Source organism: Narcine bancroftii, chromosome 1, assembly GCF_036971445.1.
Source record: "Narcine bancroftii isolate sNarBan1 chromosome 1, sNarBan1.hap1, whole genome shotgun sequence".
Classification (NCBI taxonomy): Eukaryota; Metazoa; Chordata; class Chondrichthyes; order Torpediniformes; family Narcinidae; genus Narcine; species Narcine bancroftii.
Window position 1 is genome coordinate 153,432,733 of NC_091469.1, and position 27,596 is coordinate 153,460,328.

General features: G+C 44.4%; 1 protein-coding gene and 1 long non-coding RNA gene across 2 annotated transcripts in view; both read right to left on the bottom strand.

Annotated features, from left to right (window-relative positions):
• LOC138765219 (uncharacterized) overlaps positions 1–22,476 on the bottom strand; it is a 28,523-nt gene extending 6,047 nt beyond the window's left edge. Inside the window, exon 1 of the long non-coding RNA XR_011358532.1 lies at positions 22,140–22,476. This is a non-coding gene — a long non-coding RNA (uncharacterized lncRNA). The remainder of the gene's footprint in view (positions 1–22,139) is intronic.
• Positions 1–27,596, bottom strand: part of cfap99 (cilia and flagella associated protein 99) — a 264,896-nt gene that overhangs the window by 34,795 nt on the left and 202,505 nt on the right. The gene's annotated exons all lie outside the window — the stretch shown is intronic.

Below are 27,596 nucleotides of genomic sequence, written 5' to 3' on the forward strand. Positions count from 1 at the left end.
AAGATTATTCAAGCCTGAACAATCCTAATAGGTTTCCAAAACAGGACTATTTAAATCTTCATTGGCATGTAGAAATTTTAAGTACTTTTCAAACTTGCAGCAGGTGGAAGAAGATGTAAACATTTCAGATTGTGATCTGGAGATCCACCTTGAAAATTTAAGGGAAGAGTACATTTCAAGGAGCTGGAGAAAATACATTTACCTGACTGGATTTTTACACTGTTTGATTTGGAAATGGAAGATGCAGACACTGAATCTCACTTAGAAGATGAACTCGTTGATGTGTGTGTGGATCTCAAAGGTAAAGCCTCAGGGACTATTGGAGCAATGTAAATACTTCTACTAAATACCCCAAGTTTAGTGCAGTGGTTGCATTCTCAAGTTCGTACAGGATTGAAGCTGGTTGCCGTTATATACAAAGCCGAGGAACAGATTGAATCTGGAAAAGCGTGGTGACCTATGACTAAAACTCACCAATCTCCAACCAAATATCAATTCCCTTGCTGATGCTCTTCAGATACATCCTTCCCATTAATGAAGTCAACTAATTCAATAAAAAGGTATGCTCATTTTATTTTTGATGTAGTTACTGCCTAGATTATTTGTGAAGTTTTTATTTATATTATTTTTATTATTATTACTGATGTTAGGTTTGGTATCGAAACTTGGGGTGATGAAAATGTAGCATGTGTGCATAGTATAGAGATCCGGGAAGTTCCGTTTGTCTGTCTGTCACAAAACTCCTTCAACACGATGCGACCAATTGTTACCAGAATTGTAGCATAGATTGATTATTATTACCTATGCCAAATGACAGCAAACGGACCTCTCTCTTTGTTTTCTAAGAGTGTTGGAGAGCATTTAGTAAGAGGGAGTTGAATGATGTCAAAGTTACAACATCTGCAATAAATGGCAGCAAACAGTGTATTTCCCTATATTTCGTGCGATATATTCATTTATCATGTTGCATTTCCACTTATTTCAACATTTCTCAGTCTTGCAGGGCTCGGTCTGCAGTTTCCCTCACTAATGCACATGGAAATTGCACATCTACTGCATTATGATCATTATTAGTATCAGCATCAATTTATTTATTGATATAGGCCTGGAGGAGGGTCGATGAGGGATCAAGGATGATGGTCTAAAAGGGTTGGGGGCCCCTATAATTGAGGGGCTCAGTACAACAGTAACACCATTTCTAAATTTGATGATGCTACCACAGCAGCCGTTCGACAAACACAACAGATGAGTCATCATACCTTGAAAACTTGACTTAATGGTGTACTAACAACCTCTGATTCAATAACACCAAGACATAGACATACATGCAGGACAGTAACAGGCCATTTCAGACCACGAGTCAGTGCCACCCAATTTACACCTAACTGACACCCCCAGTACATTTTGAATGGTGGGAGGAAACCAGAGCCCCTGGGGAAAACCCACGCAGACGCGGGGACAACAGACCAACTCCTTACAGAGAGCGCGGGATTCGAATCTCAGTCCCAATCGCAGGGGCTGGGAAGGCGCTGCGCTAACTGCTTCACCAACCGTGCCCCCCAAGGAGTTGATTGTAAACTTCCAGAAAGGAAAACCAGAGGTGTATGATCCAGTAATTATTTTTGGTTTTTACATAGCCGCTGCGTAATGGGAAATTATTGCATTATTTCCGCAATGCAGGCTGGGTAAAAAGTTCAGAATGGAAATGAACGACTCATTCCCTTTCCGAAATTTTTCCTGCGGCAGCCCTAGACAATTTCGCGGACTCCTGCAATCTAAACTGAACTGCGGGCAGTCAACAATAATGGATTAATGAATAGCGCATGTATTTGCAAGTCCCACCTCTTTTCTTACAGCACTTCCAGTGTTCAGTGTAAAGTCACTTAAGGGACCGGAGATTTTGAGTTTTGGTTGCTCATATGTGAACAGCCACCCTGGAGGGTAAGAAAAAAAATTTGAATGGAAAACACCACAATTTATATGTAAAAAAAAACATAATTGAGGAAAATCAGATGTGGAGAGGGTGAGCAAATTTAAATTCTTGGGGGTTCACCATCTCAGAGGACCTGACCTTGACTTCTCACAATAATGACATCAGTGCCTCAAGTTCCTCAGGAGTTGAGAGGTCTACAGATGTGCTATGGAAAGCTGACTGGCTGCATCATGGTCTGGCATGGGGCACCAATACCCCGGAGTGTAAAGCCCTGCAAAGTTAGCAGAGACAGCCCAGTACATCACAAGCAAAACTCTCCCCACCTTTGAGAAAATCTGCATGGAACGCTGCCGTCGGAGAGCAGCAGCAATCATCAATGATCCACACCACACAGCACAGGCTCCGTTCTCGCTGATGCCATCTGGCAAGTGGTACAGGTACCTCAAGTCTCGTGTTGTAGTGAAATTGCTGTTTCCCATCGCAAAGAACACAGCACACAGAACTGGTTAACTCTTTATCAGATACCAAGATAACCTGGGAGACGCCTTCCTGCTTTCAGCCTCGAAAGCAGTCTCCTGGGGTCTCAACATCCAATCCAGTACACCCAATCACTTTGTTGGCTCTTCAACAAACTGCTCTGAAAAGCCATCTCATCGGCATTCTACAAATTCTCTCTTGCGATCCAGGTTTTCCAAATCTACTTGCATGTTAAAATCCCCCAAAACTACCATAATATTGCCCTGACACCTTTTCTATTTGCCTGCTGTTATTTGTTCCCCACATCCTGGCTACAGTTTGAAGGTCTGTATGTAACTGCCAACAGTGTCCTTTTTATACTTACCATTTCTTAACTCAACCCATAATGATTTCATACCTTCTGATCCAATGTCACCTCTTTCTAATAATTTATTATCCCTTACCAACAGAGCCATGCCACTCCTTCTGCTTACTGTCTATCTTTTCGATAGTGTATTCTTGGAACATTCAACTCTCAATGACATCCACCCTTTAGCCATGACTCCATAATGGCCACACCATCATGCCTATCTGTAGCTGTATGACTTTATTTCTCATGCTGCATGCATTTAAATACAAAACCTTTAGCCCTCTATTTGTTACTTTTTTTTGACTGTCCCTGTTGTATTAAAACTTATCCCATATCAACGACAGAACGGTAATACTCACACTTACCCTAATCACCAATGACAATATTAGAACAAAACATTGCAAAACAAAGTCATCGCAACCTGGTGCAATTACCTGCAGGTACGAACTGATATGAAGACTTTAATCCTACTCCCTCATTTTTTAAAATCCCTCTGTTCCATCTCTGGTGATGTACCTTGACTGTTTCTGCAGGATTGAATTGCCTCTCTGATTCACTGGAGGAGTAGAGTTCTTCATTACATGTTCAGCAGTTAGTTTCAATTGTAAAGTTGATCCTTACCCACATCACTGTATACTTGCTGATCATCTCAACTTTCATCACTCTCCCTTGGTATCATTCCCAATTCTTGTAATTTGCACCCCTTTTTTCTTCTCTTTTTAACTTGCATCACCTCCCTTTTTAATGCAGGAGCATTAACAGTAGCAGAAAGATCAGTAAACAGTATAAACAAGCTAATGCACACTGGGTTTTTTTGATAAGCCAATACAAAACATAACCTGTAAGATTTGATAATAGGTTGATCCATACAAAGCACGATATTGTTACGACGCCAGCAAATGGGATTGGGGTTCGAATCCTCTGCTGTCTGTAAGGAGTTGTACGTTCTCCCTGTGTATGCACGGGGTTTCCACAGGGTGCTCGGTTTCCTCCCACCCTTCAAAATGTACGGGGTCGTAGGTCAATTGGGTACAATTAGGTGGCATGGTCTCATGGGCCAAAAGGGCCTAGATGCCTAAATATTTTTTTTAAATAATTTAAAAAATTTTAAAAGACCAAAGATAAAGAAGTATCTGCAGTACTGAGTTTATGTTTTCATTGCTCACACAAGAGGAAGATTAAAAAATTAACAAGATTTCTGATGATTTAAAGAAATACAATTTAAATAATTTAAACAGTAAAATTAAAGAGATTATTCAGCAAGGAATTAGAAAATATATTTTCACACAAATAGAAGGTCTGGAACAATTCTGATCTGGGCCTCAACTCCATCTTTTCACATGTACATTGGCTCACCCATGTCTACCTGTCTTCAATGCATTCAAAGACTTAGTATCCATAAATCTCACATGAGAGAATTCCAAAGATTAACTAGAGATAATCCTCTTGTAGAACAAAACTCATTTTAGTTTTAAGGATAACACTGGATTCTAAAATTACACTCTGTGGTTTGTGGATTCCTTTATGTAGGGAGGCATCCTCACAGTTTCTACTTTCTGGATCTTCCAATATTACCCCTCATTCTTCATCATTCCAATGAAGATGTCTTAATCTGCTAAATCATTCGTTGAATCGAAACATACAGCATGGAAACCAGCTCTTCAGCTCCACACAGCCATGCTGACCAAATTGCCTTCCTGAGGCTAGTGCCATTTGCCCGTGCTTGGCCTCATATCCCTATAAGCCTTTCCTACCTGTGTAATGTCCAATAGCTCTCCAAGTCTACTCCAATGAAATGATTTGAAAGTTTGGTCATGGCCAGAAAGAACTCTTACTCAAGTACAGATCTGGACTGCAATTCATCTACTGCCACAATCGCTCCACTGTGGCGGTACGCCATTAGGCAGGCAAACCAGCCCCGCTTGACACGCACGCAGCGGGCAGCCGGCCAAAATGGTGCTGTTGGGGGTTTCCTCCCAACCTTGGCACCGGGATCAGAAGCCCACGTGACGCCCCAGTGTCGTTAGAGCCCCCCAGCGCGGTTCTCAGCCAGGTCCAGGCTGGGAGTACAAGACCAGCAAGGCAGCCTGCAATAAATCAGTTTTTGCTCACTGAACTCAACCTGTCTGGTTGTGCGATCCTTCAGTCAGCAGTGTAGCCGCCACTACAATTGGTGACCACGACAGGTTCAAATGTCTTTGAACCCAATATGAATGACCCTTCGATCAACGCTATAGCCATCAAGCTTCCTGGCTTCTGGGTTCAGGAGCCGGAGACTTGGTTCAGCCACGCAGAGGGTCAGTTTCACCTCCGCCAGATTTCATCGGATTCAAACAAGTTTTACCATGTGGTCGCCACCCTGGACCAGGCCACCGCCAAATGAGTGCTGTACCTTGTTCAGCAACCACCCGCGGAAGATAAGTAAGGGACCATCAAGCAGGTGCTCACCAGCTCCCTCGGCTCTCCAGGCACCAGCGTGCCACTCAGATGCTGCATCTCGACACCTTAGGGACAGAACTCCAATAGAGTTGATGGACGAGATGCTCGCACACATGGGCGATCACACCCACTGCCCTCTCTTCAAGCACAACTTCCTCGACCATCTGCCTGAAGATATCCGGCCATTATTGTCCCAGGAGAGCTTTATCAACCCTAGGAAGGTCGCTCAAAAGGCTCAGGAGCTATGGCTTGAACGATTCCCGGCAGGCTCAGTAGTCCAGCAGGTTACGAGTCACGGGCATGACCACTAACACTGCAGTGGAACACCCAGCCCCTGCAGGGGCCTTAAAGAGCATAGCCAGAAACAAGTCATCCACTTCAGGCCTCTGCTTCTTCCACCAGCACTGGGGAGCCAAGGCTCGGAAGTGTTGTCAGCCCTGCTCATTCCAGGGAAATGAGCAGGCCGGCCACTGTTAATGACTGCTGTGGCTGGCCAAGAACACAGCCTCCTCTACCTGTGGGATTCAGTAAGCGACCGACACTTCCTTGTCGACACCAGGGCCCAGATCAGCGTCATCCCAGCCACAGCCATCGAGTCCCGGAACTGGCCTCGAGGATCTCCCCTCTGTGCAGCCAATTTGACGGAGATCCAAACGTCCACTTCCAGATCGGCCAGCGGAAGTTCTCGTGGAATTTCACCATTTCGTCCCTTCCTACCGCCATCCTGGGTGTCGATTTCATCCTCGCCCATGGTCTCCTGGTTGACATTCGAGGTAGGCGACTGGTAGATGCCTGTACCATCCAATCCATTCACCTCAATGCTTCCCGCACAGAGCAGCTGCAGATGGCCATGGTCAGCACACCCAAGGACGAGTTTCAGCGTATCTTGGTCGAGTTCCCATCCCTCCTCAAGCCGCAGTTCTCCGCCGCTTCACCACGCCACAGGGTGTTTCATTACATCCCTAGCCAAGGCCTGCCGGTCTACTCCAAGGCACGCCGGCTCCCGCTGGACAAGCACCAGATAGCGAAGGAAGGGTTCTCACACCTGTAGGAGCTGGGGATCATTTGACGCTCTGACAGTCCTTGGGACTCACCACTCCACCTGGTCCTGAAAGCCTCCGGCGGCTGGCACCCCTGCGGAGATTATCAACGGCTTAGCAACACGACAGTACATGACCGTTACCCAATCCCTCACATCCAGGACTTTACGGCCAACCTGCATGGCACGAGGGTATTCTCCAAGGTCAACCTGGTGTGCGTATCACTAACTCCCGGTACACCCCGAGGACATACCCAAAATGGCCATCATCACCCCCTTCGGCTTGTTCGAGTTCCTACGCATGCCGTTCGGGCTCAAGAATGCCGCCCAGACCTTCCAGTGCCTCATGGACACAGTGGGCAGGGATTTGAATTTTGTATTCATTTACCTGGACATCCTTGTCGCCAGCAGAGACCAGGCACAACACAAATCTCACCTGCACACCCTCTTGTCCTGACTGGCCGACTTCGGCCTAATGATCAATCCGGCCAAGTGCCAGTTCGGGAAAGAGTACATGCAGTTCCTGGGCCATACCATCACGGCCATAGGAGCCACACCTGCCGCTACAAAGGTCGATGCAGTCAGGGAGTTCCTACACCCGGACAACCTCAAGGGGCTACAGGAGTTCGCGGGTATGGTCAATTTCTATAACCGCTTCATTCCAGGCACTGCATGCATCAGGAAGCCGCTCTTCACGGCCAGACAAGACACTCGCCTGGACACCAGAGGCCAGAAGGGCATTCGAAGCCACGAAAGATGCCCTCGCGAAGGCTACCCTGCATATCCACCCACGCAGCAACCTGCATATGGCGCTCTCTGTCGATGCCTCTGCCACCGCTGTCAGTGCCGTCCTGGAGCAGCAGGTGAACGGACAGTGGAAACCACTGGCATTCTCTAGCCAACTTCTTCACCTGCCAGAGTGCAAGTATAGCACTTTCGATCACGAGTTGCTGGGCATGTACCTGGTGGTGCGTCATTTCCGCTATTTCTTGGAGGGGAGGCCTTTCACCATTTCTACCGACCACAAACCCCTCATTCAGGTGCTCACTATGGCAAGAGATCCCTGGTCGGCCCACCAACAGCGTCATCTTGTGTTGGAGTTCACCACCGACATTCGGCACAAAGCGGGGAAAGACAATGTGGTCCCCGACGCACTCTCACGACCGGCCATTTGTGCACTAACACCCAGCCTCGACTTCGACCAGCTCGTCCAGGACCAGAAGTCCAACGATGAGACGCGGGCCTTCAGGACTGCCATCACTGGCCTGTGGTTCCAGGACCTCCCGACTCCTCTCGGTGATGATACCATCCTGTGCGATGTCTCCATGAGCACCCCGCGACCAGTGGTTCCCCAGCAGTGGCGTAGGCAAGTCTTCCACCATATCCATGACCTTTCCCATCAGGTCCATGGTCCTTATGGTGGCAGAAAGTTTCGTCTGGCAAAGGCTTTGGAAGCAGACTGCGGACTGGGCCAGAACCTGCACCCATTGCCAGCTTTCCAAGGTACACAGGCACACAGAGCGCCTGTACAAGATTTCGAACACGTCTGGGAATGGTTCAGCCACATACATGTGGACATTGTCAGACCCTTGCCCATTTTTCCCATTACCTTTTCACAGTGGTAGACTGCACCACTTGTTGGACTGAGGCAATCCCGATGCCTCCACGGACTCCCATTCCCGAGCGCTTTTGAACGGTTGGGTTGCCCGGTTCGGCGTCCCAAACCACCTCACCAGTGATCGGAGCATCCAGTTCACCTCTGCCTCTGGGCACAGCTCACCAACAGGCTAGGGATCGAGCTACATCAGACCATGGCCTATCACCCACAGGCCAATGGGCTAGTCGAGCGATTGCACCGTCACCTTAAGTCGGCCCTTATGGCCTGCCTCACCGACCCCGACTGGGTGGGCGAGCTGCCTTGGGTGCTCCTGGGCATCTGCTCGACACCCAAAGAAGACCTACAGGGGTCATCAGCCAAGCTGGTCTACGGTGCACCACTAGCCCTACCCGGTGAGTTTGTCAACGCACCTCACAACCCCCAGCAGTCACCACACGGTCTACTTCCCCACCTCCGAGCCCAGTTGGACTCCTTCACACCCCCGCCACCACCGAGACACGGCACACGGGCCTCTTACGTCCCCAGTGAGCTGTACTCCGCAGAGTACGTTTTTGTCAGACGGGGCCCATCCACAGCACCTCTACAAAGACCATACGAAAGGCCATATAAAGTAGTTCAGCGTTCAGGATCTACTTTCACACTGGACATTGGTGGTAAGAGGGATCTGTTTACAGTGGACAGGTTAAAGCCAGCCCACCTCGACCCCACCAAACCAGTAGTTGGGGCCCAACCCAAGAAGTGAGGCCGCCCAGTAAAAAAGGACATTGGCGCCGGTTCTGGGGGGGGCTATGTGGCAGTACGCCATTAGACAGGTGAACCGGCCCCGCTTGTCACGCATGCGGCGGGGCAGCCAGCCAAAATGGTGCTGTCGGGGGTTTCCTCCCGACCTTGGCACCGGGCTCAGAAGCCCACGCTTGGGGACACACATGATGCCCTGGTGACGTCGGGGCCCCCCACCGCGTTTCTCAGCCAGGTCTGGGCTGGGAGTACAAGACCAGCCAGGCAGCCTTGCAATAAATCGGTTTTTGCTCACTGAACTCAACCCGTCTGGTTGTGCGATCCTTCAGTTAGCAGTGCAGCCGCTGCTACACCACAGTAGATGTAATCTCACAGGCTATCCACTCAGTCCCAAGAGGCTAAATAGGAATGGGAATGCACAAGTGCTTCTGGATGCGAACACAGGGTTGCCTCCCCGGAGTCGGGGTAAAGGGTGTAAAGTTAGGGTGCACAGTTAGCACAAAACCTTTACAGCGCCAGCAATCGGGACTGGGGTTCAAATCCCACGCTGTACGCAAGGAATTTGTACGTTCTCCCCATGTCTGCGTGGGTTTTCCCCAGGAGCTCGTTTCCTCCCAGTTTTAAATGTATTGGGGGGGGATGTAGGTTAATGGGGTGCAAATTGGGTGGCGTGGACTTGTGGGACAAAATGGTCTGTAACCATGATACCTAAATTTAAAAAATAGGAAGTGTTCCCTTTGCACCAACAGCAGAGATACGAGGAATGAGGCCTTGCAACACTGAGTGAACAAAATAATTCAGACATAGAAACTAAGGTTATATGTTTGGATTATTTCCTGAGTCAAGTGCTAGCAAGGGTAGAAATAGGATTGTTTTGCAATTGGAAGCCTGATCAGTGGTATACCACAGAGGCTAATGCTGGGCCCTCATTAACAATTTGGACACAAAAATAGCAGGTATGATTGGTGACTTCGCAGATGACATGAAAATTGATGGTGGTGAGAATGAGGATAATCTAAATGATAAGATGACTTGATAATAATAAGGATGATGAACAAGGGGAGGAGAAAGACATTGAATGGGGTGACTTGAGGAACCGGGAACCTTGATGTTCAATTATCCCAGAAAGTGGCATCATAGATAGATAGGCAAAGGAGGTATATGGATAGCCTGGATGTGGAGGGAAGTTAGGCCACAACATTCTATAGTATTGGCTGAGCCACAGCCAGATCACTGCATGCAGTTCTGATGGTCACATCATAGGAAGGACACAATGCACTGGCCACAGCTCAGAGCAGATTCACTAAGGTGTTGTCTGAGATACAACATCAGTTATGAGAAGGGACTCAGATGGGTTGGGTGTGTTTTTTTTTAAAGCGATGAGTCTAAAGAGGTACACAAAATTAAGAGGGGAATAGTGTTGAAAAGGAACTACCCACATATCACAGGTGCCCAAAACTTGATGGAATAACTTTGGGGTAAGGAGCAAAAGTTTTAAAGAGAATCAGAGGAGAATTTTTCACCTCGAGGGCGATTGGAAATTGAGTATGGATCGTGTGGATGGCCTGAGGTTTTCCCCCAGGCCCGAAATGGTTAACACGAGGTGGCGTAGTTTTAAGGGGTTTGAAAGTATTGGGGGGGAAAGAGAGAAATGTAGAAGGCAGGTTTTTCCACACAGAAAGTGGTGGGTACATGGAATGTGCTGCCAGTAACAGTTATGGAAGCTGAGGAAAATGGAGAGTGATGCAGGGGAAATTCTAGGCATTGGAAGAGTAGTTATTAAGTTGGCACAACATCGTGGACTGAAGGTCCTGTACTTTGCTGCAGATTTCAATGTTCTAAATATAAATCAACAGGTATGATCTGGCAACCATTGCAGTCTTGACTAAGATGACAAGCTGAGAATTAAACATACAGTTTGGAAAGAACAGTATTAACTCACATTCACGAGGCAGAACCTGTTTGGGTGGAGATAAAAGGCCTGTCCATTTTATGCAATTTGCTGCTAACTTCTACCCAGGCCTCAAATTCAGTTGCCCATCTCCAGCAACACCGTCCACTTTCTCAATTTCTGCATTTCCATCTCGAAAGACAAACTTTCAACAGATATCTTCTTCAAACCCACCATCTAGCACAGCTACCTCGACTATACTTCTTCACAGCCCGTCCTCTGCTAAGATTCTATTCCTTTCTCTCAATTCCCTCTCTCTGTCATATCTGTTCACAAGATGAGGTCTTCCAGTCCCGGTCCTCCTTCCAGTAACATGGCTTCCCCTACTGCCTTACACACATCTCCTCCATTTCCTGCTCTTCTGCCCTGGCCCCTCCACTCCGATGAGCAACAAGGACAGATTCCCTTGTTCTCACCTACCACCCCACCAGCCTCTGGATCCAACATTTCCACCACTGACCATGTGATTACCACCACCAGCAGACACATCTCCCTTGGTCTTTCCCTCTTCACTTTCTGGAGGGACCTCTCTTTCCATGACTTCCTTGTCAACTCCATCTTCCCATCAATTACCCCCTTGACACTTACCCCTGTGAGCCTGAGAATCTGGTGCTCCTGTTGTTGTCTGCTCTACATTTAAGCACCTCAGCTCTGTCAGCCACAATAGCAGGAATCTCCCAGTGGCCACCCAATTTCAATGCCCCGTCCCATTCCTTCGTTGACATTTCTATCCACTGACTCATGCACGGCCAGACTTGAGACCATCTGCAAACCGGAGGAACAACATCTCATATTCCCTCTGGGCACCCTCCAAACCGATGGTATTAGCATCAACTTCTCCAGTTTTCGTTACACCCCCCACCCCAATTTTTCCCTAGGTCTGCTTTCCTGTCAGTCTCTCTCTCTCTCTATTCCCTTTCCCCTCTTTCTTTTTTAAACTAGTTCTGCATTCACAGAGCCATACTACCCCTCTCCCCAATCAATTCTCACCTTTCCTCTTCTCCATATGCCATTAACACCTTTTGTTTGTTGGTCTGTATTCCTCCCACTTTTATTCAGGAGCTTGCTTGCTTTTACCCATACTTCGAATAAGGATCCAGCCCCAATTTGTAACAATTACAAAACTTCTTGACCTGCAACACCTATTGAGTTCCTCCAGCATTTCTGTTTTTATTTCCACGACGATCAGTGACTTTTAACCCTCCCTGCTTCTTCACACTTACTATAATGTAGAAAGGGTCACATCAATAAATAATGAGGCTTGTAAGAAACGTAGTGTGATAATAACAATAAAAAACTAATCATTGTAAACATTAGATCAATCAGATTGGCTAGGGTAGGCTCAAAGACAAAATTCAGGGCGTTATGATAGTTTCTTGGACCAATCAGGAGCAAGCTATTTTATAACTGGTAAACAATGAAAAAAGAACAATTATTTATGAATTCAACAAGAAAACCTGCCGAGTGAAAAAAGCAAAACTATGCACTTTGGAAAAAAAGCAAAATACAGTAACATTATTTAAATAGAGGGAGAACAGTAATTAGATGGCCTTTGGAGGCACTGGAAGAATATTCAATAGCACTAAATTTAAGTATATTGCGCATGAAAGAAAAACCTTTAAAAGGAATCTAGTCCATGAACAAACAGCATCCTCCCACAATGAACTCAAGAAAATAGCCCTTGCAAAATGTGAACTGAGTGCAACCTTTTTTGCTTTTAACGACTTTCTACACCAGTTTCTGTTTGGACCCGATTTTATGTCAAAACACAATGCTGGAGCAATACAGCAGGTTAAACAATATATTTTATAGAGCAAAGATAAAGATTATAAATGATCTGGATGAAGGGGTGGAAGGATGGGTCAGCAGGTTAAACAATATACTTTATAGAGCAAAGATAAAGATTATAAATGATCTGGATGAAGGGGTGGAAGGATGGGTCAGCAAGTTTACAAAGGATTGAGGAGTTGTGGATGGAGCTGAAGGTTGTCAAAGTTTACAAGAGGATATAGACAGGATGCAGAGTTGGGCAGAGAAGTGGAAGGTGGAGTTCAATCCAGATAAGTGTGAGGTGATGCATTTTGGAAGGATAAACAAGGTGGCTAAGTACAGGGTTAATGGTCGGTTACTTAAGAGTCCAAATTCATACATCCTTCAAGATGGCCGCACAAGTTAATATGATAGTTTTTTTTTTAAATATAATTTTTTATTTTTTTCACTCTGTGAACCATATCAACCAAAATATGTACAAATGTTTCTCATTAAATATACACAGTGGCATTTTCCCCCCTTTCCCTCCCTCCCCTCTTCCCACCCTCCTCCAAAACCCATAAATATTCAACATATACAATACAATAAAACCATAAAACATCTTCACACAAAGGAAAATAAACAAGAAAAATGTGTCATCTATTTGTTACGCACTGAATCAAGTCGTTTTGTCTTCTTATCATTTTAGGAGATGGAGGTCCATGTACGGTTCCCAAATTTGTTCAAACAATGTGACTTTATTTCTTAAATTATATGTTATTTTTTTCCAATGGAATACATTTATTCATTTCCATGTAACATTGCTGTATTCTCAGACTCTCTTCCATTTTCCAAGTTGACATTATACATTTTTTTGCTCCAGCTAAGGCTATCATAATGAATCTTTTTTGCACTTTATCCAATTTGAGGCCTAATTCTTTACTTCTTATGTTACTTAAAAGATCTCTGGATTTTTTGGTATGTTATTTTTTGTGATTTTATTTAGTATCTGATTTAGTTCTTCCCAAAACGTATTCACTTTCGTACATGCCCAAATTGCATGTCTTGTTCCCATCTCTTTCTTTCAGCGAAAACATCTATCTGATAATGTTGGATCCCATTCTTTTAACTTTTGAGGAGTGATTATATACCCTGTGTCACCAATTATATTGTATCATGCATAACCTTGTGTTTATTGTATTCTTCATAGTTCCAGAACACAACTTTTCCCATACTTCATTTTTTATCTTTATGTTTAAATCCTTTTCCCACTTTTATTTAGGTTTATAGTTTATTTCATCATTTTCTTTATCTTGCATCTTAATGTACATGTTCATTATAAATCTTTTAATTGTCATTGTTTCTGTAATCACATATTCAAAGCTGCTTCCTTCAGATAATCTCAATTGGTTTCCCAATTTATCCTTTTAAATAAGTTTTCAGTTGATGGTATGCAAACATTGTACCAAGAGTTATTCTATATTTGTACTTCAACTGTTCAAATGTTAATAAATTATTTCCCAAAAAACAATTTTCTATTCTTTTGATTCCTTTTCTCTCCCATTCTCTGAAGGAAAGGTTATCTATTGTAAAATGGATTAGTGGATTTTGCATCAATAATAATTTTGGTATTTGGTAATACGTTTTTTTTCCTTTCTAAGTGGATCTTCTTCCATGTATTAAGTAAATGATGCAATACTGGTGAGCTTTTATACTGCACCAACTTTTCATCCCACTTATAAATTATATATTCCGGTACCTTCTCCCCTATTTTATCTAGTTCTATCTTAGTCCAGTCTGGTTTTTCCCTTGTCTGGTAAAAATCTGATAAATACTTTAATTGTGCGGCTCTATAATAATTTCTAAAGTTTAGTAACTGCAAACCACCTTGGTTATACCTCTGTTAATTTATCTAATTCTACCCTCGGTTTCGTCCCTTTCCACAAGAATTTCCTTATTATTCTCTTAGGTTCATTAAAAAACAAATCCATTTGAAATAAGTATTGTATCCTTGGGAACACGTTAATTTTAATGCAGTTTACCCTCCCTATCAATGTTAGCGGTAATTCTTTCCAATGTTCTAAGTCTTCCTGCAATTTCTTTATTAGTGGCTGATAATTTAGTTTGTACAAGTGGCTTAAGTTATTATCTAACCTGATACTGAGATATCTGATTGCTTGTGGTTGCCATTTAAATGGTGATTCTTTTTTATATTCCGTATTACACATTGGCATCACTTCACTTTTCTTTGCGTTAACCACTTACAGCACAGAACAGGCCAGTTCGGCCCCTACTAGTCTTGTACCCCAATATTTCTCCATATTCCTTCAATTTCTTATGTAATTCTTTTATTGATATCTCTGGTTCTGTTAGGTATATTATGATGTCATCTGCAAACAAGCTGATTTTATACTCCTTCTCCTTTATTTTATTTTCTATTCTTATCAGTTATGCCAAAGGTTCTATTGCTAAGGTGAACAATGAGGGGTTAATGGACATCTCTGTCTAGTTGACCTACTTAATTTAAATTGATTCAATACATATCCATTTACTGCTACCTTCACCAATAGTCCATTATACAATACTTTAATCCAATTTATATATTTTTCTGGTAGATTGAACTTCTGTAATACTTTAAATAAGTAGTTCCACTCTATTCTGTCAAAAGCTTTTTCTGCATCTAAAGCAGCAGCCACTGTTGGTTTCTTATTTCCTTGAACTGCATGAATTAGATTAATAAGTTTACAGACATTATCCACTGTTCGTCTTTTCTTAATAAATCCAGTTTGATCTTGTTTTACTATTTTTGGTACACAATCAGCCAATCTGTTTGCTAATAATTTCGCTATTATCTTATAATCTGAGTTAAGTAGAGGTATTGGTCTATATGATGCTGGTGTTAATGGATCCTTCCCTGTCTTCGGTATTACTGTAATTATTGCTGTCTTACATGAATCTGGCAAGTTTTGTGTTTCTTCTACCTGGTTCATTACTTCCAGGAGAGGAGGAATAAATAACTCTTTAAATGTTTTATAAAATTCTATTGGAAATCCATCCTCTCCTGGTGTTTTATTGTTCGGTAGCTTTTTTAATATATCCTGCATTTCCTCTACTTCAAATGGTTTTATTAGTTTATTTTGTTCCTCTTCTTGCAATTTCGGCAGTTCAATTTTAGCTAAAAACTCTTCTATTTTATCATCTTTCCCCTTGTTCTCAGTTTGGTATAATTGTTCATAAAATTCCTTAAAGTTTTCATTAATCTCTGTTGGGTTATATGTAATTTGTTTGTCCTTTTTCCTTAATGCCAATACAGTTCTTTTAGCTTGTTTTGTTTTAAGTTGCCAGGCTAATATTTTATGTTTTTTCTCCCAGTTCGTAATACTTTTGCTTTTTTTTCCATTATGTTCTTCTCCACCTTGTACGTTTGTAATGTTTCGTATTTTATTTTTTTGTCCGCCAATTCTCTCCTCTTCGTTATATCATCCCTTTTTACTAGTTCCTTTTCTGTACTTACTATCTCCCTTTCCAACTGCTCTATTTCCCGATTGTAGTCCTTTCTCATCTTAGTTACGTAACTTATTATCTCCCCTTGAATGAAGGCTTTCATTGCGTCCCATAATATAATGCCTTTCACTGATTCTATGTTTATTTCAAAATATGTTTTAATTTGACATTCAATAAACTCTCTAAATTCCTGCCTTTTAAGTTCTTCTTTGGCTTGGCTTCGCGGACGAAGATTTATGGAGGAGGTAAATGTCCACGTCAGCTGCAGGCTCGTTTGTGGCTGACAAGTCCGATGCGGGACAGGCAGACACGGTTGCAGCGATTGCAGGGAAAAATTGGTTGGTTGGGGTTGGGTGTTGGGTTTTTCCTCCTTTGCCTTTTGTCAGTGAGGTGGGCTCTGCAGTCTTCTTCAAAGGAGGTTGCTGCCCGCCAAACTGTGAGGCGCCAAGATGCACGGTTTGAGGCGATATCAGCCCACTGGCGGTGGTCAATGTGGCAGGCACCAAGAGATTTCTTTAGGCAGTCCTTGTACCTTTTCTTTGGTGCACCTCTGTCACGGTGGCCAGTGGAGAGCTCGCCATATAACACGATCTTGGGAAGGCGATGGTCCTCCATTCTGGAGACGTGACGCACCCAGCGCAGCTGGATCTTCAGCAGCGTGGACTCGATGCTGTCGACCTCTGCCATCTTGAGTACTTCGACGTTAGGGATGAAAGCGCTCCAATGAATGTTGAGGATGGAGCAGAGACAACGCTGGTGGAAGCGTTCTAGGAGCCGTAGGTGATGCCGGTAGAGGACCCATGATTCGGAGCCGAACAGGAGTGTGGGTATGACAACGGCTCTGTATACGCTTATCTTTGTGAGGTTTTTCAGTTGGTTGTTTTTCCAAACTCTTTTGAGTAGTCTTCCAAAGGCGCTATTTGCCTTGGCGAGTCTGTTGTCTATCTCGTTGTCGATCCTTGCATCTGATGAAATGGTGCAGCCGAGATAGGTAAACTGGTTGACCGTTTTGAGTTTTGTGTGCCCGATGGAGATGTGGGGGGGGCTGGTAGTCATGGTGGGGAGCTGGCTGATGGAGGACCTCAGTTTTCTTCAGGCTGACTTTCAGGCCAAACATTTTGGCAGTTTCCGCAAAACAGGACGTCAAGCGCTGAAGAGCTGGCTCTGAATGGGTAACTAAAGCGGCATCATCTGCAAAGAGTAGTTCACGGACAAGTTTCTCTTGTGTCTTGGTGTGAGCTTGCAGGCGCCTCAGATTGAAGAGACTGCCATCCGTGCGGTACCGGATGTAAACAGCGTCTTCATTGTTGAGGTCTTTCATGGCTTGGTTCAGCATCATGCTGAAGTAGATTGAAAAGAGGGTTGGTGCGAGAACACAGCCTTGCTTCACGCCATTGTTAATGGAGAAGGGTTCAGAGAGCTCATTGCTGTATCTGACCCGACCTTGTTGGTTTTCGTGCAGTTGGATAATGATGTTGAGGAACTTTGGGGGGCATCCGATGCGCTCTAGTATTTGCCAAAGCCCTTTCCTGCTCACGGTGTCGAAGGCTTTGGTGAGGTCAACAAAGGTGATGTAGAGTCCTTTGTTTTGTTCTCTGCACTTTTCTTGGAGCTGTCTGAGGGCAAAGACCATGTCAGTAGTTCCTCTGTTTGCGCGAAAGCCGCACTGTGATTCTGGGAGAATATTCTCGGCGACACTAGGTATTATTCTATTTAGGAGAATCCTAGCGAAGATTTTGCCTGCAATGGAGAGCAGCGTGATTCCCCTGTAGTTTGAGCAGTCTGATTTCTCGCCTTTGTTTTTGTACAGGGTGATGATGGTGGCATCACGAAGGTCCTGAGGCAGTTTTCCTTGGTCCCAACAAAGCTTGAAAAACTCATGCAGTTTGACATCTATATGTTCTTGGTGGCATGTCCTCCAGTTCTATTTCTATTAACTGGGGTGAATGATCTGATAGTAGTCTAGCTTTATACTCAGTTTTCCTAACTCTCCCTTGAATATGGGCCAACAACGAAAACATATCAATCCTTGAATATGTTTTATGCCTACTCGATTAATATGAATATTCCTTCTCTCTTGGGTGTTGCCTCCACCATATATCCACAAGTTTCATTTCCTGCATTGATTTAACCATAAATTCGGCTACTTTTTTTTGTCGGCTACTGTCCTTTGTCCAGTTTTATCCAACATTGGATCAAAATTAAGGTTAAAATCCTCTCCTATCAATATATTTCCTTGTGTGTCTGTAATCTTCAAAAAAAATCCTGCATAAACTTTTGATCCTCCTCGTTAGGTGCATATATATTGAGCAAATTCCAAAATTATGAATATATATGACACTTTATCATTACATACCTCCCTGCTGGGTCTATTATTTCCTCCTCTATTTTAATTGGTACATTTTTGTTAACTAATATGGCTACACCTTTAGATTTTGAATTATATCATGCTGCCATTACGTGTCCTACCCAGTCTCTCTTTAATTTGTTATGTTCCACTTCAGTTAGATGAGTTTCCTCCACAAATGCCATATCTATTTTTTTCCTTTCTTCAATAAATTTAGTAGCCTCTTTTAATTTGGATATGTATTCCATTAATGTTTATAGTCATATAGTTCAACGTGGCCATCTTACATCTTACTCGCACTCCTTTTCTGCTTCCTTGCCACCTTTTTCCCATTTTCATCTCTTAGACTTTTTAAACTCAATGTACGACAACACATTTAAAACATAAAATACTCCAACAATTCCCACACCCAATAATACCTTAACCCCAAATGCCTGAGTTGCCCCTTATCCCTTGCCGGGCAACCACAACTCCCCTTTCCATTTCAATTGCGATCTTGCTCGCAAACGGCAACTGATTTTGCAGTGACGGTTATTTCCTCTTCCCCCCACCCCAGCCCCCACAGAAAACATTTTTTTTAAAAATTACAAATAACAAAGCTCTCTTGTTTCTTCCCCCTTCCTTCCTTCCCTTCTCTTTTCCCTCTTTAGTTTTTTTACATATACATTGTTTTTACATCTTTATATATACTTTATCACCATTCTTCATTCTTGTTACATCTCTTCTCCTGTCCTGCAAACGTTCTGTGAATTCTTGTGCTTCCTCCGGATCCAAGAACAGTCTGTTTTGCTCCCTGGGTATAAATATTTTTAAGCATGGCTAGATATCTTAACATGAACTTATAACTTTTTTTTCCATAAAATAGTTTTCACTGTATTAAACTTCTTCCTCCTCTTTAAGAGTTCAAAACTTAGTCTGGGTAAAAAAAAAATTTTTTACCCTTGTATTCCAATGGCTTATTATCTTCTCTAACTTTATTCCTTGCCTGTTCCAGTATATTTTCTCTTGTTGTATATCTCAAAAATTTTACTACGATGGATCTTGGTTTTTGATGTGTCTGTGGTTTCAGAGCTAATGTTCTGTGTGCCCTTTCTATTTCCATTTCTTCCTGCATTTCTGTCGTTCCCAGGACCTTCGGGATCCAACCTTTTATAAATTCCTTCATGTCTGTGCCTTCTTCACCCTCCTTCAGGTCCACTATTTTTATGTTGTTTCGCCTTCTATAATTTTCCAACATATCAATTTTCTGAGCTAACAACTTTTGTGCCTAACTTTTTTGTCACTTTCTTCCAATTTTTCTCTTTACTTCCATTTCTAGAGCCGTTTCCCGCTCTTCCACATTCTCTACTCTTTTCCCTATTTCTGTCATGAACAGTTCTAAACTTTGCATTTTATCTTCTGCTCTTTTCATTTTTCTTTTAACTGCACTAAATTCTAATGACAACCATTCTTTTAATGCTCTCATTTGTTCTTCAAAAAAAAAGCTTTATCTATATTCTGTCCATCTGTTTTACCTTCTATTTCTCTGTGAAGATCTTGGTCTTCTTCTTCCTCTTCTTCTGTGTCTGTACCTGTGTTTGTGTCTTCTTCTCTTCTTTGTGTCTGTGTCTCTTCTGTTTTTCCTGATAAGCTGCTTATATCTCTTGGTCGGGCCTCCTCTTGCCGGGCCACTTGCTGTCGGTCTTCCCCTCCTGGGCTGCGCGTCTGTCGGGCCTCCTGGCATTGATCCTCTTGTCGGTCAACCCTCCGTCTTTATCCCTCGTCTGTTTCCTTGCTGGCATCGGGCGTCCCTCAGCTGGAGTCGCGCTGTGGCTGTTCACTCCTCTGCTGAGCCTCCCTCCCATCGGTGTCCTCTTTTATCTTTGATTGCGCACTTCGCACTTTTGTTTGGGTCTGAGAGCCATTTTTGAAGTCCACCGGTCAGGTGGTTGTGACTCCGCAGGGCAGGTACCAACCTCGGGGATCGGGCGCTCCTCGCCACCACAGCTCCCTGCTCCTTCGTGCAGGTAAGGCCTTCTTTCTTCTCCGGTGACTTTTTCTTGGGTTGTTTTTACTTTTTCCTTCTTGGGTGCCATCTTCTTTCTCTTCTCTGTAACTTTATCTTCTATTTCTTATATTCTATTTTTGTTAAGCTTTGTCTTTTCCTAACTTTTTTCCTTTTTTTCTGGAGAGGGCTGGTTTTACCCAACTGGCCACTATTTCATCACATGACTCCTCGGTTAATAGGATAGTTAAAGCCTATGGGATGCTGGGTGATTGAGTTCAAGAGTAGAGAGGTCACATTGCAACTCTACAAATCTCTGGTTTGACCACACTTAGAATATTGTGTTCTGTACTGGCCACCTTGTTATAGGAAGGACATGAAAGCTATGGAGAGGGTTCAGAGGAGATTGACCAGGATGTTGCCTGGATTGGAAAACAAGTCCTATGAGGCAAGGTTAGGAGAGCTGGGACTTTTCTCTTTGGTGTGTTGAAGGATAAGATAAAACCTGATCGAGGTCTACAAGATTCTGAGAGTCAATAGACAGGGGGGGGGGACAGCAAAGCACCCGTTTCCCAGGGCAGGAAAGTAAACACCAGAGGAGTTGAGTTCAAGGTGAAGGGAGGGAAGTTTAAGGGAGACAATAGGGGCAAGTTTTTTTAAAAAAACAGATAGTTGTGACTGCTTTGAATGCCTTACCAGGGATGGTGTTGAGAGGCTGAAACATGAGGGGCATTTAAGCAATACTTAGACAGGCACATGGATGGAAGGAAAAAAACAGAGGGCTACGAAGTAGGGAGTGTTTAGTACTTGTTTTAAGGAATACATGTGTTGGCACAACAGTGAGGGCCAAAGGGCCTGTACTGTGGGTGTTCTATACAAAACCAACGTTTCAGACTTGAGCAATTCATTCTCCAGCATTCTGCTTTGACTTCAACCACAGCACTGTTTTACTTTGAATGAGAAACATAAATTTATCCTTTCTTTCAGAACTATTTTCTTTCTAGAGTATACGTGCACAACTTTCCTGCAGCAATCCCACTCAATAAGAGCATATCTTAGAAAATGAAACATTAAAAGGAAAGAGAGACCATTTGAACACAATCGTACAAACTTTCAACCCCGGCAGTATTTTAAAAAAAAACACAAAGAAGTCAACCTTTAGCATAATGGCAAATATGAACAGCGTGACCTAAAACCAATTCCAATGCTGGAAGAGAATGCACCTCCGTTTCTCGAATAAAACTACAACTTGCTGAGTATTTGCAACATTTTTCTGTTGGTTTTGAACTTCGACCTCAGTTTAAGCACCAAGAGCAAGGAGGAGTTCAGACAACTCCCTCCCAGATTCAGACCTGAACAGCGGGTGAGCCACCCCCCTCAGGCCCGGCCCCGGGTGACAGGCCCGGCCCCTGGTGAGCCACCCCCCCCTCAGGCCCAGCCCAGGGTGAGCCACCCCCCCTCAGGCCCAGCCCCGGGTGAGCCACCCCACCCCCAGGCCCGGCCCCGGGTGAACCACCCCCCCCTCAGGCCCAGCCCCGGGTGAGCCACCCCCCCCCCCTCAGGCCCAGCCCCGGGTGAACCACCCCCCCCTCAGGCCCAGCCCCGGGTGAGCCACCCCCCCCACCTCAGGCCCGGCCCCGGGTGACAGGCCCGGCCCCGGGTGACAGGCCCGGCCCCGGGTGAGCAACCCCCCCCCCCCCTCAGGCCCAGCCCCGGGTGAGCCACCTCCCCCCTCCAGGCCCGGCCCCGGGTGAGCAACCCCCCCCCCTCAGGCCCAGCCCCGGGTGAGCCACCTCCCCCCTCCAGGCCCGGCCCCGGGTGACAGGCCCGGCCCCGGGTGAGCCACCCCACCCCCAGGCCCGGCCCCGGGTGACAGGCCCGGCCCGGTGAGCCACCCCCCACTCCCCCTCAGGCCCGGCCCTGGATGAGCCCCCCCCCTTATGAGCGGGAAAGGAGGACGCAGCCAATCACTAAAACACGACAGCGGGTAAAAGACAAAAAATTCAGTCACCATTTCCAAAGAGAAAATCCCAGGGCCATGAAGGGGAGGATGGAGGGAGGCCGACGCTCTCACGTGACACGGCCGTGCTCACACCCACCCACCCTCAACTCTCCTCCCCGCCGATTGGTGGCCACGGCAGGAAGTGACGGCGCGCCATTGGAGACCTGATCCGTCCATCCGCCTCGGTCGGCGAATGGGGAGGTCAGAGAATGGCCATCGCGGTGAATTCTGGGCATTGGTGGCTGAAACTACAGTTCCCGGCCGTCACTGCGGTCCGTGGACGATGACGTGAGGATCAGGAGGTGGTCATTGGTCGTCGGCTGTGTTTGATGCTGCCCCGGAGAGGGGGGGGAGGGGGGGGGAGGGGGAGATAACGAGCCGTGTTTCCATCCCCAGCTCGGGAGAGGAGGGGGAGTGAGCTGCACGGTGTTGGTGGAGCCTGACGGGGAGGGGCATGGGGAGGAGATGAAAGGGGTGGGATGGGAAGACGGGAAAATAAGATGGGGAGGTGGTGGGGATGGGGTTGGATGGGGGAGGGGGAGGGGAGCGGGAGGGGGAGGGGAGCAGGATGGGGGTGGGGAGCAGGATGGGGGTGGGAGCAGGATGGGGGAAAGGGGGTGGGGGAAGGGAGCAGAATGGGGGGAGGGGAGCAGGATGGGGGGAAAGGGGGTGGGGGAAGGGAGCAGAATGGGGGAGGGGAGCAGGATGGGGGAGGGGAGCAGGATGGGGGAGGGAGCAGGATGGGGGAGGGAGCAGGATGGGGGAAAAGGGGGTGGGGGATGGGGGAGGGAGCAGGATGGGGGGAGGGAGCAGGATGGGGGGAGGGAGCAGGATGGGGGAAAGGGGGTGGGGGGGAAGGGAGCAGGATGGGGGAAAGTGGGTGGGGGGAAGGGAGCAGGATGGGGGAAAGTGGGTGGGGGAAAGGGGGTGGTGGAAGGGAGCAGGATGGGGGAAAGGGGGTGGGGGAAAGGAGCAGGATGGGGGGAAAGGGGGTGGGGGAAGGGAGCAGAATGGGGGAAAGGGGGTGGGGGAAGGGAGCAGGATGGGGGGAAAGGGGGTGGGGGAAGGGAGCAGAATGGGGGAAAGGGGGTGGGGGAAGGGAGCAGGATGGGGGGAAAGGGGGTGGGGGAAGGGAGCAGGATGGGGGGAAAGGGGGTGGGGGAAGGGAGCAGGATGGGGGGAAAGGGGGTGGGGGAAAGGGAGCAGAATGGGGAAAGGGAGTGGGAGGGATGGTGAATTAGGGGTATGGGGAGGGGTGAATTGGAGGAAGGAGAATTGGGTGGGAAATGAGAGACCGGGGAGGTGGGGGTTTTAGTAAGGGGAAATGGGGTGTGGCGTTGAGTATACTGTGGAGAGACGAGAGAGAGAGTTAGGGGTTGACTTGCTGTGTTAAATTTTATTTTTCCCATAGATGTGGCCTGGCTTGCTGAAAAATTTTCACAGCATTTTCTGACATTATTCTTCTAACCATGTCCACTTGTGTCTCAGGGATTCCTGTGTTAGTGGTATTTTCATTAAGACTTTGAGAGTATTCTTGAAGCATTTCCTCCTCGTAAATGAAAAGATTCACAATGTGGTGGGACTGTTGATCTCAAGGAGAGGCTGTGTAACTTGAGACTTAATTTTCCCTTAAGTGCAGAATGCTAATGGGTAATCTTAGAGAGGTTTTTATACCGTCCTTCTCAGGGTAGGGGATTCTAAGACTAGATGGCATAGAGGTGAGTGAGAGGGGAAAGATTTGTAAAGGTCTTGAAGGGAAACAGTTTCACACAGAAGGTAATAGGTATGTGGAATGAATTGCCAGAGGAAATGGTAGAGAAGGTAAAATTAAAATATTTAAACGACTCTTGGACAGGAACATGGATAGTAAAGGTTTTGAGGGAAATGGGCTAAATGCAGGCAACGGGACAAGCTTGAAGAGGTACTTTGGTTGGCATGGACTCATTGTGCTGAAGGCTTTTTTCCATGCTATAAAACTGACTAAAGATTCAAGATTTCTTTATTGACATGTAATAATGCAGAGCATGTAATATTAATCAAAATTGCCTTCTGCCTGTCATAAGTTAGACAAATGAAAGAATACAGTCAGGGGTTTTCCCAGAAGGCAGATACATAATAATTAATTAAACTAGTGGAGTATGGACACCCCACTTTTTATTTCCACAATCCTTGTGTCATCAATGCTCTGTGATTAATAAGGGATTGTGAGTGGGAAGTGAAGGTTGAGAATCATTGCTCTCGACTCAATTGTTACTGAAATATTTTGCTTGAGAAAAAAGATTTTCAAGCCTCATTAAATTAGTCCTTTACCCTGTTCAAACAAATCAACAAACACCACCTTTAAGTGAGGTGTGAGCCATTAAGAAAATAATTTGAAAAATTCCACCAGGAGCCCATTGGGTCCAGAAGCTTTTCCAGATTGTGATGAAAATTTGGGGATAATTTAGAAAACATTTTGCATTTCATAATTTTTCTCTCAAGACCTTTTGTATCCAATCACTTTTTTCAACACTCTTTACATGACAATATTTTTCAGAGATGGTATGGAGAGGGTATTCGAAGCTTTAAGGATTTGTTCATTAATGGATATTTTGCATAATTTGAACAGATTACTACTAAATTTAATTTTCCTAAATCTCAATTCTTTAGATATTTGCCAGTCCGGCATTTTCTTGAATCACAAGTTTCTAATTTCCCAAGAGAATCTGAATCAAATTTTGTAGATGAGTTTTTTTTAAGATTAATGCCTTCTCGTAAAGGTTTAATATCTATTATTTATGAGAAAGTGTTATGTTTAAATTAGACTTTGTGAGTTAAAATTAAAAATGCTTTGAAACAAAATTTAAATTTCACTATATCGGATCTGGATTGGGACACAAGTTGGTTAATATCTCTTCGTTATGTGCTCAACATTGTCTATTACAATTCAAAGTGGTACATAGATCATATTTATCTAAGGCTAAATTTGTCTTGCTTTTATGGTGTGACAGATGTAAGAGTGGAGAAACGCCATTAATTCATATGTTCTGGAATTGACCTTATCTAGAAAAATACTGGAGAGAGTTTTCCATACTTTATCAAAAATTTTCAATTTAGATTTTACACCAAATCCTTTGGTGGCCCGCTTTGGCACAACAGGAGGGGATTGATTCTTCTTTGTCTCTGGTTCAGTCACACTATCTCTTTTGCCTGGGCGTGTGATTTTATTTAAATGGAAGGGTGTTGCCCCGCCTACTCAAGATCAGTGGTTGCGTGACATCATGTCTTGTTTGAACATGGAAAAGATTTGTTATTCAATTAATAATTCAGATATAAGATTTCAGAAATTATGGGGATCATTTATGACTCACTATCTTTCTTTATAATTCTACTCCATGTAAGGAAATTGTTCGACTTGTACCTTTTCCACGTTCCTTATGTTAATTATTTTTTTACCATTTTTTTCTTTTAATACCAGTCATCTGGCAATGCATTTCAATAAGGGGTTTGAGTTTTTCTTTTCTATTTTTTGTTTCCTTTTTTTGTATTTTTTTTCTAAATATACTATTTAGAATATGAATATGATTTAAAATTTATGTATGTTAGCAATATTTAGTTTATGTTACTGTCCATACTGTCTTATTGAATTGTACCCTTTTTGTTTGTATGTTCTTTTTTAAAATCAATAAAAAATATTTTAGAACGAATGCTTCTTGTACAAATTACTCTAATGAATAAATATTTTTGTGTGCACTTCCGAAGGAATTATTTGTCGGTGAAATTTGTGAAGGCGCTGAAGAAAAGTCAGGATAAACCTCCTCATGTTTGCTGCAAAAGAAAACTCTTCCCACTTCTGTCTAATTGCCAGTCACCTAATATGCACCCTTATTTAACACTCCTGCCAGTCACCTAATATGCACCCCTATTTAACACTCCTGCCAGTCACCTAATATGCACCCCTATTTAACACTCCTGCCAGTCACCTAATATGCATCCCTATTTAACACTCCTGCCAGTCACCTAATATGCACCCCTATTTAACACTCCTGCCAGTCACCTAATATGCACCCCTATTTAACACTCCTGCCAGTCACCTAATATGCACCCCTATTTAACACTCCTGCCAGTCACCTAATATGCACCCCTATTTAACACTCCTGCCAGTCACCTAATATGCACCCCTATTTAACACTCCTGCCAGTCACCTAATATGCATCCCTATTTAACACTCCTGCCAGTCACCTAATATGCACCCCTATTTAACACTCCTGCCAGTCACCTAATATGCACCCCTATTTAACACTCCTGCCAGTCACCTAATATGCACCCCTATTTAACACTCCTGCCAGTCACCTAATATGCACCCCTATTTAACACTCCTGCCAGTCACCTAATATGCACCCCTATTTAACACTCCTGCCAGTCACCTAATATGCACCCCTATTTAACACTCCTGCCAGTCACCTAATATGCACCCCTATTTAACACTCCTGCCAGTCACCTAATATGCACCCCTATTTAACACTCCTGCCAGTCACCTAATATGCACCCCTATTTAACACTCCTGCCAGTCACCTAATATGCACCCCTATTTAACTCTCCTGCCAGTGAAAACATTACCTGTGATTTCCTTCTTTGTATTATCATTCTCTTTGTTTCTCTGTTATTAACTTTGTACATGGACATCCTTTTATATGGAAGGATTTAATTCAAAATATGGTGGACAATATACACATTGTCCATACTCTAATAGTCAATCCAATGTAAAAGTTCGCCCCCCCCCCCATTTTTAGCTCTGACTACCCGACCATTTGAGCTCCAAAAGCCCTGTTTGTCCGCCTATCTGAGCTCTTGATACCCCAACTGCACATCCTCACCACAGCCGATACCCCAAACACAGATTTACCACCCAGACCTGGCCATTTCAGCTCCCGAAGCCTTGAACAAAGTAAGTACTTCCCACAGTAAAAAGTAGCATCTGTGTAAAAGTCAACCCCCCCCCCCCCTCAAATTTGACCTTAAAAATTGGTTCCCAAAACTCAACTATTGCATGAGTATATCTGGTAAGTTCCTTCTGGTAAACAAACATTCTTTTAGCAAAGTTAAAGTTCTTTACATTGCAATTAATGCAAAATTCATCATTAAAAAGACTGGCCTGAATGCAACACTTTCTGCTTTTAAGTTAGAAAGCAACACTTTTGTGTATTTGTTTATGGATCCCAGAGTTAACATCTCTGGAAATAATATAGTGAACATTTCCCAGGATTAAAAAAAGTAAATGCTCATGAATTCTTCAGTTGCTCACAAAAGGTTTGACTTCACTTAATTCTCTGTGAGTAAACTTTTGCAGATCAATTAAAATGAAGCTTCAGATACGAGTTGGAATAAAAGTTGGATGTCTAATCACATCCCGGTTCAACTAACCTCTCTCTCATCACTATTTCACCAACACCCCAGACGAAGTGAGAACGATCACATCTGTTTCCT